The following is an 18,102-nucleotide window of genomic DNA, read 5'->3' as shown; positions in this document are numbered from 1 at the left end:
TCTTTCTTTGACTGTTCCATTTTGAACCACTTCAAAATCTTGTTAAGGTATGCACTCATTGAAAAAAAGCTTATCAAGCGTCTTGATCTATCTCTATAGATCTTGATGCTCAATATGTAAGCAGCTTCACCGAGGTCTTTCTTTGAAAAACTCCTTTTAAACACTCCTTTATGCTTTGCAGAATAATTCTACATTATTTCCGATCAAAAATATGACATTCACATACACTTATCAGAAATGCTGTAGTGCTCCCACTCACTTTTTGTAAATACAGGCTTCACCGCAAGTGTGTATAAAACTATATCCTTTGATCAACTTATCAAAGCGTATATTCCAACTCCGAGATGCTTGCACCAGTCCATAGATGGATCGCTGGAGCTTGCATATTTTGTTAGCACCTTTAGGATTGACAAAACCTTCTGGTTGCATCATATACAACTCTTCTTTAATAAATCCATTAAGGAATGCAGTTTTGTTTATCCATTTGCCAGATTTCATAAAATGCGGCAATTGCTAACATGATTCGGACAGACTTAAGCATAGATACGAGTGAGAAACTCTCATCGTAGTCAACACCTTAAACTTGTCGAAAACCTTTTGCGACAATTCTAGCTTTGTAGATAGTAACACTACTATCAACGTCCGTCTTCCTCTTGAAGATCCATTTATTTTCTATGGCTTGCCGATCACCAGGCAAGTCAACCAAAGTCCACACTTTGTTCTCATACATGGATCCCATCTCAGATTTCATGGCCTCAAGCCATTTTGTGGAATCTGGGCTCATCATCACTTCCTCATAGTTCGTAGGTTCGCCATGGTCAAGTAACATGACCTCTAGAACAGGATTACCGTACCACTCTGGTGCGGATCTTACTCTGATTGACCTATGAGGTTCGATAGTAACTTGATCTGAAGTTACATGATCATCATCATTAGCTTCCTCACTAATTGGTGTAGGAATCACAGGAACAGATTTCTGTGATGAACTACTTTCTAATAAGGGAGTAGGTACAGTTACCTCATCATGTTCTACTTTCCTCCCACTCACTTCTTTCGAGAGAAACTCCTTCCCTAGAAAGGATCCATATTAAGCAACAAAGATCTTGCCTTCGGATCTGTGATAGAAGGTGTACCCAATAGTCTCTTTTGGGTATTCTATGAAGACACACTTCTCCGATTTGGGTTTGAGCTTATCATGCTGAAACTTTTTCACATAAGCATCGCAACCCCAAACTTTAAGAAACGACAGCTTAGGTTTCTTGCTAAACCATAGTTCATATTGTGTCGCCTCAACGGATTTTGATGGTGCCCTATTTAACGTGAATGCAGCTGTCTCTAATGCATAACCCCAAAACGATAGTGGTAAATCGGTAAGAGACATCATAGATTGCACTATATCCAATAAAGTACGGTTATGACGTTCGGACACACCATTACGCTGTGGTGTTCCGGATGGCGTGAGTAGTGAAACTATTTCACATTGTTTTAACTAAAGGCCAAACTCGTAACTCAAATATTCGTCTCCGCGATCAGATCGTAGAAACTTTATTTCTTGTTACGATGATTTTCCACTTCACTCTGAAATTATATGAACTTTTCAAATGTTTCAGACTTATGTTTCATCAAGTAGATATACACATATCTGCTCAAATCATCTGTGAAGTTCAGAAAATAACGATACCCGCCGCGAGCCTCAACACTCATCGGATCGCATACATCAGTATGTGTTATTTCCAATAAGTCAGTTGCTCACTCCATTGTTCCGGAGAACGGAGTCTTAGTCATCTTGCCCATAAGGCATGGTTCGCAAGCATCAACTGATTCATAATCAAGTGATTCCAAAAGCCCATCGGCATGGATTTTCTTCATGCGCTTTACACCAATATGACCTAAACGGCAGTGCCACAAATAAGTTGCACTATCATTATTAACTTTGCATCTTTTGGCTTCATTATTATGAATATGTGTATCACTACGATCGAGATCCAACAAACCATTTTATTGGGTGTATGACCATAGAAGGTTTTATTCATGTAAACAGAACAACAATTATTCTCTAATTTAAATGAATAACCGTATTGCAACAAACATGATCAAATCATATTCATGCTCAACGCAAACACCAAATAACACTTATTTAGTTTCAACACTAATCCCGAAAGTATAGGGAGTGTGCGATGATGATCATATCAATCTTGGAACTACTTCCAACACACATCGTCACCTCGCCTTTTACTAGTCTCTGTTTATTCTGCAACTCCCGTTTCGAGTTACTACTCTTAGCAACTGAACCAGTATCAAATACCGAGGGGTTGCTATAAACACTAGTAAAGTACACATCAATAACATGTATATCCAATATACCTTTGTTCACTTTGCCATCCTTCTTATCCACCAAATAGTTGGGGTAGTTCCGCTTCCAGTGACCAGTCCCTTTGCAGTAGAAGCACTTAGTCTCAGGCTTAGGACCAGACTTAGGCTTCTTCACTTGAGCAGCAACTTGCTTGCCGTTCTTCTTGAAGTTCCCCTTCTTCCCTTTGCCCTTTTCTTGAAACTAGTGGTCTCGTCAACCATCAACACTTGATGTTTTTCTTGATTTCTACCTTCGTTGATTTCAGCATCACGAAGAGCTCGGGAATTACTTTCGTCATCCCTTGCATACTATAGTTCATCACAAAGTTCTACTAACTTGGTGATGGTGACTAGAGAATTCTGTCAATCACTATTTTATCTGGAAGATTAACTCCCACTTGATTCAAGCGATTGTAGTACCCAGATAATCTGAGCACATGCTCACTGCTTGAGCTATTCTCCTCCATCTTTTAGCTATAGAACTTGTTGGAGACTTCATATCTCTCAACTCGGGTATTTGCTTGAAATATTAACTTCAACTCCTGGAACATCTCATATGGTCCATGACGTTCAAAACGTCTTTGAAGTCCCGATTCTAAGCCGTTAAGCATGGTGCACTAAACTATCAAGTAGTCATCATATTGAGCTAGCCAAACGTTCATATGGTCTGCATCTGCTCCTGCAATAGGTCTGTCACCTAGCGGTGCATCAAGGACATAATTCTTCTGTGCAGCAATGAGGATAATCCTCAGATCACGGATCCAATCCGCATCATTGCTACTAACATCTTTCAACATAATTTTTCTCTAGGAATATATCAAAATAAACATAGGGAAGCAACAACACGAGCTATTGATCTACAACATAATTTGCAAAATACTATCAGGACCAAGTTCATGATAAATTTAAGTTCAATTAATCATATTACTTAAGAACTCCCACTTAGATAGACATCCCTCTAATCCTCTAAGTGATCACGTGATCCATATCAACTAAACCATGTCCGATCATCACGTGAGATGGAGTAGTTTCAACGGTGAACATCACTATGTTGATCATATCTACTATATGATTCACGCTCGACCTTTCGGTCTCCGTGTTCCGAGGCCATATCTGCATATGCTAGGCTCGTCAAGTTTAACCTGAGTATTCCGCGTGTGCAACTGTTTTGCACCCGTTGTATTTGAACGTAGAGCCTATCACACCCGATCATCACGTGGTGTCTCAGCACGAAGAACTTTCGCAACGGTGCATACTCAGGGAGAACACTTATACTTTAATAATTTAGTGAGGGATCATCTTATAATGCTACCGTCAATCAAAGCAAGATAAGATGCATAAAAGATAAACATCACATGCAATCAATATAAGTGATATGATATGGCCATCATCATCTTGTGCTTGTGATCTCCATCTCCGAAGCACCGTCATGATCACCATCGTCACCGGCTCGACACCTTGATCTCCATCGTAGCATCGTTGTCGTCTCGCCAACTATTGCTTTTACGACTATCGCTACCGCTTAGTGATAAAGTAAAACAATTACATGGCGATTGCATTGCATACAATAAAGCGACAACCATATGGCTCCTGCCAGTTGCCGATAACTCGGTTACAAAACATGATCATCTCATACAATAAAATATAGCATCATGTCTTGACCATATCACATCACAACATGCCCTGCAAAAACAAGTTAGACGTCCTCTACTTTGTTGTTGCAAGTTTTACGTGGCTGCTACGGGCTTAGCAAGAACCGTTCTTACCTACGCATCAAAACCACAATGATAGTTTGTCAAGTTGGTGCTGTTTTAACCTTCGCAAGGACCGGGCGTAGCCACACTCGGTTCAACTAAAGTGAGAGAGACAGACACCCGCCAGTCACCTTTAAGCAACGAGTGCTCGCAACGATGAAACCAGTCTCGCGTAAGCGTACGCGTAATGTCGGTCCGGGCCGCTTCATCTCACAATACCGCTGAACCAAAGTATGACATGCTGGTAAGCAGTATGACTTATATCGCCCACAACTCACTTGTGTTCTACTCGTGCATAACATCAACGCATAAAACCAGGCTCGGATGCCACTATTGGGGAACGTAGTAATTTCAAAAAAAATCCTATGCACACGCAAGATCATGGTGATGCATAGCAACGAGAGGGGAGAGTGTTGTCCACGTACCCTCGTAGACCGAAAGCGGAAGCGTTAACACAACGCGGTTGATGTAGTCGTACGTCTTCACGATCCGACCGATCAAGTACCGAACGCACGGCACCTCCGAGTTCAGCACACGTTCAGCTCGATGACGTCCCTCGAACTCTGATCCAGCCGAGTATTGAGGGAGAGTTTCGTCAGCACGACGGCGTGGTGACGATGATGATGTTCTACCGATGCAGGGCTTCGCCTAAGCACCGCTACGATATTATCGAGGTGTAATATGGTGGAGGGGGCACCACACACGGCTAAAAGATCGTTGATCAATTGTGTGTCTATGGGGTGCCCCCCTGCCCCCGTATATAAAGGAGCAAGGGGGAGGCCGCCGGCCAAGGAGGAGGGCGCGCCAAGGGGGGAGTCCTACTCCCACCGGGAGTAGGACTCCTCCTTTCCTTGTTGGAGTAGGAAATGTTGGGGAACGTAGTAATTTCAAAAAAATTCCTACGCACACGCAAGAACATGGTGATGCATAGCAACGAGAGGGGAGAGTGTTGTCCATGTACCCTCGTAGACCGACAGTGGAAGCGTTATCACAACGCGGTTGATGTAGTCGTACGTCTTCACGATCCGACCGATCAAGTACCGAACGCACGGCACCTCCGAGTTCAGCACACGTTCAGCTTGATGACGTCCCTCGAACTCCGATCCAGCCGAGTATTGAGGGAGAGTTTCGTCAGCACGACGGCGTGGTGACGATGATGATGTTCCACCGACGTAGGGCTTCGCCTAAGCTCCGCGACGGTATTATCGAGGTGTAATATGGTGGAGGGGGGCACCGCACACGGCTAAAATATCGTATATCAAGTGTGTATAGAGGTGCCCCCTGCCCCCGTATATAAAGGATCAAGGGGGAGGCCGGCTGCCCTAGGCGCGCCAAGGAGAGGGGGGGAGTCCTCCTCCTAGTAGGAGTAGGACTCCCCTTTCCTAGTCCAACTAGGAAAAGAGGGGGGGAAGGAAAGAGAGGGAGAGGGAGAGGGAAAGAGGGGTTGCGCCCCCCTCTCCTAGTCCAACTAGGATTCCTCATGGGAGGGGGCGCGCCACCTCCTGGCTGCTGCCCTCTCTCTCCCCTCAAGGCCCACTAAGGCCCAATACTTCCCCGCGGGGTTCCGGTAACCCTCCGGCACTCCGGTTTAATCCGAAACTTCTCCGGAACACTTCCGGTGTCCGAATATAGTCGTCCAATATATCAATCTTTATGTCTCGACCATTTCGAGACTCCTCGTCATGTCCGTGATCACATCCGGGACTCCGAACAACCTTCGGTACATCAAAACATACAAACTCATAATATAACTGTCATCGTAACGTTAAGCGTGCGGACCCTACGGGTTCGAGAACTATGTAGACATGACCGAGACACCTCTCCGGTCAATAACCAATAGCGGAACCTGGATGCTCATATTGGTTCCCACATATTCTACGAAGATCTTTATCGGTCAAACCGCATAACAACATACGTTGTTCCCTTTGTCATCGGTATGTTACTTGCCCGAGATTCGATCGTCGGTATCTCGATACCTAGTTCAATCTCGTTACCGGCAAGTCTCTTTACTCGTTCCGTAATACTTCATCCCGCAACTAACTCATTAGTCACAATGCTTGCAAGGCTTATAGTGATGTGCATTACCGAGTGGGCCCAGAGATACCTCTCCGACTATCGGAGTGACAAATACTAATCTCGAAATACGCCAACCCAACAAGTACCTTTGGAGACACCTGTAGAGCACCTTTATAATCACCCATTTACGTTGTGACGTTTGGTAGCACACAAAGTGTTCCTCCGGTAAACGGGAGTTGCATAATCTCATAGTCATAGGAACATGTATAAGTCATGAAGAAAGCAATAGCAACATACTAAACGATCGGGTGCTAAGCTAACGGAATGGGTCAGGTCAATCACGTCATTCTCCTAATGAGGTGATCTCATTAATCAAATGACAACTCATGTCTATGGCTAGGAAACATAACCATCTTTGATTAACGAGCTAGTCAAGTAGAGGCATACTAGTGACACACTGTTTGTCTATGTATTCACACATGTATTATGTTTCCGGTTAATACAATTCTAGCATGAATAATAAACATTTATCATGATATAAGGAAATAAATAATACTTTATTATTGCCTCTAGGGCATATTTCCTCCAGGAAAAGGGAAGGGATAAGGAGAAAGAAGGAAGGGGGCGCCCCCCCTCCCTAGTCCAATTCGGACTAGTCCATGGGGAGGGGTGCGGCTACCCTTTGGGGCCTTTCTCTCCTTTCCCGTATGGCCCATTAAGGCCCAATACGAATTCCCGTAACTCTCCGGTACTCCGAAAAATACCCGAATCACTCGGAACCTTTCCGAAGTCCGAATATAGTCGTCCAATATATCGATCTTTACGTCTCGGCCATTTTGAGACTCCTCGTCATGTCCCCGTTCTCATCCGGGACTCCGAACTCCTTCGGTACATCAAAACACATAAACTCATAATATAACCGTCATCGTAACGTTAAGCGTGCGGACCCTACGGGTTCGAGAACTATGTAGACATGACCGAGACACCTCTCCGGTTAATAACCAATAGCGGAACCTGGATGCTCATATTGGCTCCCACATATTCTACGAAGATCTTTATCGGTCAGATCGCATAACAACATACGTTGTTCCCTTTGTCATTGGTATGTTACTTGCCCGAGATTCGGTCGTCGGTATCTCAATACCTAGTTCAATCTCGTTACCGGCTAGTCTCTTTACTCGTTCCGTAATACATCATCCCGCAACTAACTCATTAGTCACAATGCTTGCAAGGCTTATTGTGATGTGTATTACTGAGTGGGCCCAGAGATACCTCTCCGACAATCGGAGTGACAAATCCTAATCTCGAAATACGCCAACCCAACAAGTACCTTTGGAGACACCTGTAGAGCACCTTTATAATCACCCAGTTACGTTGTGGCATTTGGTAGCACACAAAGTGTTCCTCCGGTAAATGGGAGTTGCATAATCTCATAGTCATAGGAACATGTATAAGTCATGAAGAAAGCAATAGCAACATACTAAACGATGGAGTGCTAAGCTAACGGAATGGGTCAAGTCAATCACATCATTCTCCTAATGATGTGATCCCGTTAATCAAATGACAACTCATGTCTATGGCTAGGAAACATAACCATCTTTGATCAACGAGCTAGTCAAGCAGAGGCATACTAGTGACACTCTGTTTGTCTATGTATTCACACATGTATCAAGTTTCCGGTTAATACAATTCTAGCATGAATAATAAAAATTTATCATGATATAAGGAAATAAATAATAACTTTATTATTGCCTCTAGGGCATATTTCCTTCAATATGCTTGGTACATCAACACCGTAGGTGATGGTTTTTGTGCCAACCACATAGCAATGTCATCCATGGGTCGGTTTCCAAATGATCCTTCAACCATCCGGCGTGGTCCTTATTGCGCGCCTTCATTTCGACATCTAATGGATGCACCAATTGTAAGAAGCTTCGGCATATCTCCTCCAAGCTTTGTCAGCATAAGCGTCGAGAACTTGGCTGCTTAGCAGTATCGTCAAATGGGCTTTGTCGATCAAATCTCCGGGTGCAGCCTTTTGCATGCCAACAAGGACCGACTTGCCTTCCAGCCTTCCCTCGTGGCGAGAGAGGGGCAAACCTATAGCTCTTTGTTTCATGTACTCGGGTGCAAAACTCAACCACCTCCTCCGCAGTATAACCTTGTGGGATGCTTGCCTCTGGATGGCTTCAGTTCCGACAATAGCTCTTCAATATTCCCATGAACCGCTCTAAAGGATACATGTTGCAAAGAAACACAGGACCACAATACTTTATCTCGTCGACAAGGTGCACAGTGAGATGGGCCATGACATCAAAGAAAGATGGTGGAAAAAATATCTCTAGGCTGGAAAATATTCTTGCAATATCTTCTTGCATAGAATCCGGCTCTTCAGGATCTACCACTTTTTGCGATAGTTTGTTGAAGAAATCACAAAGATCAATGAGTGTGTTTCTTATATCTGTGTCCATCAGATTCCTGATGGCCACTGGGAGGATTTGTGTCAACATTACGTGGAAATCATGTGACATTATGTGTGCCAACTTCATTTTACGTGAGCTCACATCCACGAGACTTCCGATGTTTGCGGAGTAGGAAGAGGGTGCCTTAACTGGAAAAAAATAGTTGAAGAACTCTTTTGCTTCTTTTGTATTGAAATTGTAACTCTGGTGAGCATGGAGGAATTTCTTATCATCTTCTGCTTCATTCTTGCATTTTGATTGATCACCAAGCATATCAGGTCATGCACCATCACCATCCTTTGATTTACCTTTAATTTTGAGCAGAGTACGAAGGATGATTTCACATACGTTCTTTTCTGTCGACGTTCTGGGACTGAGGGTACCCAAACCCGCCAACGTGTGGCCCAGCGCGTGCCTCCATCGACGGCCTGGTGCGGCCCAACTCCAAGACTCCATGAGCAAGACCCTCGTGAGGGCCCCTGCCCCGCAAGGCGAACGACAACAAGGCCTCCCAAGGAGAGCCCCCTGACGCTGCCTCCAGAGGAGCGGATACCTTTAGGCAAGCACCCCACCTCGCGAGGCGCACGGGTGATGTGGGCCATGAAGACTAGGGCTAGGAGGGCACTAGCGGGCGCAGTCCAGGACAATTTCCTCTTTGGTGCTTAGGAGGCAATGACGTACGTGGGTTACCAAGGAATGCCCCAAAGGTTTCCATTCCGGTGCAACAAGACCAAGACTGCTGGCTCGGCAGGATGGAGGTCATCACCGAGCACACATCTACTTCACGACCAGAAGCTTTGTAGGCGAAGACCAGCTTTAGTCAGGATAGGGCATACTCCTGTCCCCCTTCAAATTTGGCCACTCTGGAATCGCTTCCCGCCTAAGCCATGAGGGAAGAGGACCAAGGCCACTATAAATATAGACTAGTCTCCACTGTAGAGAGGGGATCGAACCCGGAGGAGATCTTTTCGGCCAATGAGCACTCCTGAGGCAGCTCACACTTGTATTAGTTTATACTCATCCTCCTCGCGAGGCAATCCACCACAAAGACGGAGTAGAGTTTTACACCGCAAGGTGGCCGAACTTGGGTAAACCACCGTGTGCATTTCTTTCCCTCCTCACGCGAGCTCGACGAGGCATCGCCATGAGGCAGCGAGGTCCTTCATGCGCACCCCAGAGTTCGAACCTTGTTTCGGTCTGCGGAGCCCCCGATTCCGACATTTGGCGTGCCAGGTAGTGGTGTGTCGAAGTTCCTCCTCCCGCTATGCTCCATCGCTGTTTCGCCAACCTCATGGCCGACAACAGTCACCCCGCCGTCCGTCCTGACATTTCCTGGGGCGCCGCAGGCTGCCCGGCTTTCACTCCTAACCTACGGGTAGTGCGGTGGCTGGTCAAGTTTAGGCCGGTGTTGCCCCCACGCTATGATGGCGTGGCGGACCCTGAAGAGTTCCTCCGGCTGTACGCCCAGGGTATTGAGGCTGCAGGCAGCGATGACAAGGCCATGGCCAACTGGTTTCCCCTCACCCTCACTGGCGCCCCACGCTCTTGGCTCCGCAGCATCCCGGAGGCCTCGGTCTTCTCTTGGGGAGAGCTCCGCGGTTAGTTCGTCGCGCGCTTCGCACTTCAGGGGCCCCACGCGATCGCGTGCATCCTCGGTGGGTCCCAAGCGCATGTAACTGGTCGCGACGCCAAGAGGCTCCTCCGCCAAGCAAACGCCACTCGGCCATGGCCCGAGGCCATGCCAGGCCGTGCGCGGCCCAAAATCGCCATCACCTTCGACTCCAGGGACCACCCCGGATCCGCGGCTGCCGCAGGCGCGCTCCCCATGTTGTGCACGCCGACCATTAGCAACGTGGCCATCACCAATACGCTCATCGATGGGGGCGCTGGCCTCAACGTCCTCTCCGTGGAAACTTCGACATGCTTCAAGTGCCTTATGACCAGCTCTTGCCTACTAGGCCGTTCTCCGGGGTGGCCAGCGGCTCCACCACCCCTCTGGGTCAGGTGAGCCTCCCTGTCACCTTCGGCAAACGTGACAACTACCGCACCGAGCTGATCGACTTCGACGTGGCCCGCATTAGCCTCCCTTAGAACGCCATCTTGGGATATCCCGTGCTCGCCAAGTTCATGCGGTAACCCACCCGGGCTACAACTTCATCAAAATGCCAGGCAGCGGCGGCATCGCCACCATGGCTAGTGACAAGAAGGATGCGGTCCAAGCCCTCAAGCTCGCCTATAGGGGTGCGGCGGCCTCGCGCCTAGACGCTGAGGGGGCCCCGAAAGCCCCACCCGCGAGGAAGAAGCAGCTGTTCTCCCAAGATCGCGCAGAGATGAAGAAGGTTCCGTTGACGGCAACAACTCGGGCCCTATCTTCACCATCGGTGCCGGCCTTCCCCCGGAGCAAGAGGAAGCGCTTGTAAGCTTCCTTCGAGCGAACAAGGACGTGTTCGCATGGAAGGCATCCGATTTGGTGGGCGTCCGAATGGAAGTAATCGAGCACCACCTGACGGGGTGCCCTAACACCCGCGCGCTGAAGCAGAAGGTGCGGCGTCAAGCGCCAGAGAAGCAGGCGTCCATTGTCCAAGAAGTGCACAAGCTACATGAAGCGGGGGTCATACGAGAGGTGCGGCATCCAGATTGGCTCGCCAACCCGGTTGTCGTTCCCAAGAAGGGCAGAAAGGAGCGCATGTGTGTCTACTTCACGAGGCTCAACAAGGCTTGCCCCCTGGATTCTTTCCCGCTCCCACGCATTGACTAGATCATGGACTCCACCGCTGAGTGTGATTTTTTGTGCTTCCTGGATGCATTCTCAGGGTATCACCAAATCAAGATGGCGATGGAGGATGTTGAGAAGACGACCTTCATTTCTCCGTGCGGCATGTACTGCTACACCTGCATGCCCTTCGGGCTGAGGAGCGCCAGCACCACATTGCATCGACTAATGCACATCGCGCTAGGGCCCCAGCTAGGAAGAAATGCGGAGTCATACATCGATGACATCGTGGTCAAGTCACGCGTGGCTAGAACCCTGGTCGAAGACTTGGAGGAAACATCCACCAACCTGCGCAGAGTGAATTTGGGGCTTAACCCCAAGAAGTGCATCTTCGGGGTCCCATCCGGCAAGCTGCTCGGCTTCCTTGTCTCGCATCAAGGGATTAAGGCCCACCCTGAGAAGGTCAAAGCAATTGAAAGGATGCGCCCACCTCATACCCTCAAAGAAATGCAGAAGCTAGCGGGATGTGTGACTTCCCTGGGGCACTTCATCTCCAAGCTCAGCGAGCGCGCCTTGCCATTCTTCAAGCTAATGAAGAGAAAGGGCTCCTTTGAGTGGACCCCAGAAGCAGAGGCAGCCTTTGAAGACCTCAAAAGGTACCTCACGAGCCCACCCATTATGGTGGCGCCCCGCTCCCACTAGCCCTTCATGCTCTACTTGGCGGCCACCCCACATTCGGCCAGCGCGACACTCATAGCAGTCCAGGAGGAGCGCGTTAGGGCGAAAACGGGGCCAGGAGGCCCGCGCGAGGTCGCGGAGCCCCTCGAGCCATCGTTATCATAGGGCGGCGCTCTTGGGGCACTCGCTCCTCTGTCGTCCGACGAGGCGCCTGGGCCTCTTGCACCCCTCACGTGGCAAGCCATCGCCGATGCTCCGCGCCTCATCGAGTACCCGGTGTACTTCATCAGCACGGTGCTGGGGACGTGCGTGCTACCCTATGCAGCAGAAACTCCTCCTTGCACTCCTGGTTGCTTCAAGGAAGACGCGCCATTATTTCCAACGCCATCCCATCAAGGTTGTCTCCGCATACCCCCTGGAGAAGGTGCTGCGCAGCCCCAACATTGCTGGCAGGGTCGCCGAGTGGAACATCGAGCTGCAAGCCTTCTAGAATTCAGCACGACCCGGGTCATGAAAGGGGCGGCGCTTGCCAACTTTGTGGCAGAGTGGACGGAGACCCACGACAACGAGCCTCGCGACAACCAGCCCTCTCGCCCGGGGACGAGGCGCCTGATAGCTGGGTCATGCACTTCGATGGCGCCTTCTCCCGGCAGGGCTCGGGAGCTGGGGCCATGCTTGTCTCCCCAACCAATGATAAGCTCTACTATGTCATCCAACTATGCTTCCAGCGAGGCAAGAAGGTGTCCAACAACATCGCAGAATACGAGGGCCTGGTCGCCGGCCTCAAGGCCGCCGCCTTGGGGATCTGGCACCTCACCATGAATGGCGATCTCAGCTCCTCCTCAACTTCTCCAACAAAGAGTACAAGCCAGAGGATGAGCATATGGCGGCATACCTTGAGGACATACGTAAAATTGAAAGGCGTTTCCTAGGCTTGGAATTGCATCACGTCCCGTGCGACACGAACAAGGAAGCTGAAAACATCGCCAGGCGAGCATCCCGCCGCGAACCTCAATGATCTGTTGTCTTCGAGGAGAGGCTCTTCAAGCCATCAGCCGCGCCCTCGGCTACCGGCCCAACACTGCTCCTGGAGGAGCTCCCGCCCGTGCCACCCTCGGGAGTCCCGGACTGCGGCCCGACCTCCGGGGCCTACCTGCTACTGGCCTTGGAACCTCAGGCGGGTAGCTGGGTCGAGGAGCTCAAGGCCTACCTGCTCCATGGCACCTTGCCAGAAAAGGAGGGGGATGCAGAGCATGTGGCTCGCCAGGCCATCGCTTACTGCTTGGGGGACGGCGAACAGTATGCAGGCGCCCCAATGATGCCTCGCTGAGATGCATTCCAGAAGATCAAGGGCGTGAACTTCTGAATGACATCCACGGAGGGGATTGCGGACATCGCTCCTCATCATGAACACTTGTGGGTAAGGTGTTCCGCAACGGATTCTACTAGCCGACAGTGCTCTACGACGCCACCGAGCTGGTCCGATCATGCGAGGCTTGCCAGTTCCATGCCAAGCAAATACACCATCCAACGCAGCAGCTCCAGGCCATTCCTCTCTCGTGGCCTTTCGCGGTCTAGGGGCTAGACATCCTGGGCCCATTCCCCTGGGCGGCTGGCGACTACAGCTACCTGACAAGTTCACCAAGTCGGCGGAGGTGGAACCTGTGTGCACCATCCCCGCATGCTCGGCGTCAAGTTCATCAAGGGCCTTGTGAGCCGGTTCGGTGTCCCCAACAGTATCGTCACCGATAACGAATCCCTGTTTACAAGCAACCACTTCAGGTCATATTGTGCTAACCTTGTAACACAGATATGCTACACTTTGGTGGCACACCCGCGGAGCAACGGTCAAGTCGAGTGCACCAACACAGAGGTCCTCAAGGGCCTCAAGACTAGGAGCTTCAAAAATAAGCTTGAGGCTTGCGGCAGGGGCTGGCTGGACGAGCTATAGTCCGTGCTGTGGTCCATCTGCACCACCGCGAAAAAGCCCACCGGCGAGACTCCCTTGTTCCTCGTCTACGGGGCCGAGGCGGCCCTCCCATGTGAAATCAAGCATGGTTCCCCACGAGTCTTGGCATTCAATGAGGCGCGCCAGGATGCCTCACGGGGCGCTGATCTTGTGCTCGGCGAGGAAGCCCGCTGCCAGGCATCCCTGTGCGTCGCGAGGTACCAACAGGCCTTGCGGCGCTACCACAGCCGCAACATCCGCTCCTGGACTCTCGTGGTTGGAGACCTCGTCCTGAGGTAGGTCCTCTCTAGGGAGGGCCTCCACAAGCTTTCGCCCATGTGGGAGGGCCCGGTTAGGGTGGCCCATGTCTCCATGCCAGGCCCCGCGCTCCGGGAGAAAAAGGACGGGGTCCCCGTGCAGAATGCCTGGAACATCCAGCACCCCCGCAAGTTCTACCATTGACACTCTCATGTAATAATGAGTGGGGCTATACATGCCCAGGAGTCTCCCGATGTGCTGTTCCACAGCCTCGTGGGAGCTCCTGCCCACGCCCAAGTTGAAGCCCCATGCTCCATGTTGGCGGAACGGTCGAACAACGACTATGCCCATGCCCAAGTGGAGGCCCCATGCTCCGTGCTGGTGGGAAGACTAGTCTAGTCGCCGGCCGCAGTAGTTTTTACCTTGCTTCTTGTAAATGGTTTGCGATTTCCTTGAATAAAGCTTGGAGTTTTTGTATTTTTTCAGAAAAGGGTTGGGAATTTTCCTTGCGGTGTTTCCATTTCTTGAATTTTCTCGAGAGCAGCAACGACTACCTGATGCCTGCCTCGCGAGCTTCCCGCGACTGGGGGTTGGGCACGGTGTTTGCGCTCAAGCCAGCCCCAGCAGCGTGAAGGACCCAGGCCGTGTCGGCCGCAGGTCTACCCCTGCGCACACCTCACCAAGACTTTGGTGCCTAAGTCCTCACGCGATGCTCTTAAGCCAGCCAGCAGGCATGCGTTGCCCTCCGTCTCTGACCTCAGGAGCGCTCATCTCCTGGCCTTGACCGGGCATCGCGACCCGACATACCAGTGACTATCGACGCTCGCTTGAGGGTTGTGGGCGCAGAATAAACAAAAGGAAAAGCACCCTAAGGGGGTGCAGTACGGTTCGATGCATCATTACGGAGGTTTAATCAGTACCCTTTACATCCCCGTGGGGCCATACTTAAAATATCAGCATGTATACAGAAGAAAGATGATACGCATCGTCATCACCACTATCGGCAGCCCCATGCTCCTCGGCTCCGTGCTCATCTTCGTGGCTATTGGGGGTGAACCGTGCAATTAGATCATCCACATGATCCTCCACCCATTCCCCCAGGGCATCGCGAATTACCCTGGGAACAGGGGCGATCACGGCGTCAAAGTCGAACTCGGGGACAAAGCGAAGGAGATGGCTGAAGACACGCGTCGACGCCTGCGCAAGGAGGTCGCGACTTTCTTCTTCAACAAGCTTGTACACCTTCTCTGCACTCCCCTCGAGCCTCTCCACGATCCTGGTAAAAAAGGCGAGGTAGTCGGCATCGTCGGGCATGAGTGGGCTGGAGACGCTCTCCTTGCAGATGGAGCACAGGGTGCGGCTAGCCCTCCATTCGAGGTCTTGGAACATCATGGAACGTGTGTGTTGAAGCCCCCGAGACCGATTCACCTCGTCTCCAGCCTGCTCCACCAGGTAAGTGATATCCCCCACTTGTTGACGGAGGGACGCCAGCTCAGCTTCGGCCGCGGCTTGGGCGTCGAGGGTGGTCTTCTGGCGCTTGTCTGCCCCGGCCAGCTGCTTCTTGAGGTCGTCGATCTCGTCCTTCAGTTCTCCATGCTGTGTGTAGAAACAGGTCTCCTGAAGCTTCTATTTCTAGTGGCGGTCCTTGATGAGGGCTCGGCGGACCCCTGCGATCCCCTTGTCAACCTCTGCCTAGACCCTCGTCTTCCGGGAGGCCAGAGACGCCTCGACGGCTGTTACTGGGCGCTCCATCACCTCCAGCCGCTCGCGCTCCAGGTTTTCTTCGAATGCCACCAGCTCCAATGCCTCCTCAAGAGCGCGGAGCCTCGCTTTGCGGGCTGACAGCTCTTCCGTGGAGGCGGTTGTGATGGCTTCGCACGCTTGAGCTTGCCGCTCCAGGGCAGTGATTGAGGCCAGGAGCTCCCGCTTGCGCTTTTCAGCGGCCTCGCGCCATGGGTCCGCGGCCTCGGCCTCCTTGAAGGCACGGTCGCGGCCTTCTTTAACCGCAGCGGAGGACTCCTCGTCCCTCGAGCGAGCGGTCTCGTGTTGTAGGACGCTAAAGTTGATGGATACTTCGAGCCGGTGCCACCCACGCGCCAGGTACATATGCTTGGACTCGAGGTGCGAGTCGACATCGCAAAGCTCTACTTCGAGCTGGTTTAGCGCACCCCTCGCGTCCTGAAGAAGGCCATGCCAAGCGGCGTCACGGCCGCGTGCGAGCTCCAATGCCCAACCCAGGCTCTGTTCCACGCTCTAGTCCGCGGCGGAGGCCTGGGAAGGTCTGGCCACGCTCGGCGGGGATCCGGGGCCCGTCAGGTCCCCGTCCGCTTCCCTGGCCTAGAGCGCGGCCTTGCGCGGTCTAGACACCATGCCGGCCATTGGCTCGTGGCAGATCCGAGTGCCGGCGAAAGATGGCAGGATGGGCGGTGGTATCACCGACACGAGCCTGATGCTGTCCCCAACGGTGGATGCCGGGGGAGGGGGCAGACCCGAGGCCCACCAGGGGATGCCTCGGGGGAAGTTCGATTCTCCAACGCATGCAAGATCGGCAACCAGACCCGCGGGGCGCTTGGCTGTTGCATGCGCTGAACCCCTGGGAGGTGGTGGAGGGAGTGCCCTCGTCCCCTTGCTTGAAGAAGACCTGTGGAACAAGAGCTCGGGAGGCTTGTCGCATGAAAATCAAGGGGAGCAGAGAACTTACTCGTCCGCGGCGACCCACTTTCTTCTCTTCAGGGCCCGCGGAGGCGAGCTGGCCCCGCCCTCGAGTTGCCTCCTCCTCAAGGAGACACGAGCCCCAAAGGATCGGCACCCCGGGGCATGACTGGCTTCCCCACGCGCGCGTGGCGGTGGCCGCACCCCCGAGCGGAGTGATGCGCCGCTGTTCAGAGGTGCGGGGGTAAGCCGGTTTCCAGTAGGCGGTTCAGCGCACCCCTCCGTCGTCGCCAGGAATGCTTCGCCCTCGACACCCTCGGGGGCTGGAGCCACCAGGAAGGGGTTGTCCCGAGGACCCTCGTGGCCCTCGGGAGGCAACCCCCACTCTTCGAAGTGAGGCATTCGCTAACGAAGTCTCTCCCACTCGTGAAGTTGTACAGTGGGAGACCTCCCTGAGGAAGCGCATTGGCTTCCCCGCCAGTCAGGAGGCAGAGCATCTCGTTCAGCATGTTGGGGGGCAGGGAGGCCACCTGGAGCCTCATAGGGTCCTCACGACCGGTGAAGGCCCACATCGGGCGGGAATGGCACTAGATGGGGGCGATTCACCGTCGGACAAACCCCCTCACCACCATCGCCACTGTCACGGCTGCTGCCCTGAGGTCACCCATCCTTTCCATGACCCGCGAGAGTCTCGGGTCGGCGAGCCACTCCTGCTTCTACCCGCAGCTCGCCTTTGCCGGGGACGACGGATTTTGGAGTAAGGGCTATAGTGGGCTGTGTCAACATATACCCATTGCCTCCGGAAGCCCTATGCGTCTGGGCGGATCTTCGTGTCGATACACTCGCCCATCGTCGCGCTCGCTGCACGGACGACACGCACACTGAGCATTGCGCACCGGCGATCAGCCGTAGGGAGAAGAAGTGGTAGAGCAGCGCCACCGAGGGGGCGATGCCCACGAAGGCCTTGCACAAGAATGCGAAGGCGGAGAGGAGGATGATGGATTCTAGGTCAAAGTGCAGCGCGTGAACCTAATAGTGCGACAGCAAGGTGTTGAAGAAATCTGAAAACGGTGGCAGCAAGCCGGAGAAGAGGTCATAGAGGTGCAGGGCAATGGTGGTGGCCTCCAACTCAGTGGAAGGCCGAGAAGCAGGCCAAATATTCGTTTCCTTCCAGTCATTGGAGTCGACCACCATCGCCGGGAGAACCTTGTCCAGCCCCTCGCGGTTGAGCACGATGGACCGACCCAAGGTGGGGTCCGGCCCCGCCTG

This window comes from Triticum aestivum, chromosome 6D, assembly GCF_018294505.1.
Source record: "Triticum aestivum cultivar Chinese Spring chromosome 6D, IWGSC CS RefSeq v2.1, whole genome shotgun sequence".
Classification (NCBI taxonomy): Eukaryota; Viridiplantae; Streptophyta; class Magnoliopsida; order Poales; family Poaceae; genus Triticum; species Triticum aestivum.
This window is presented reverse-complemented; position numbering follows the sequence as displayed.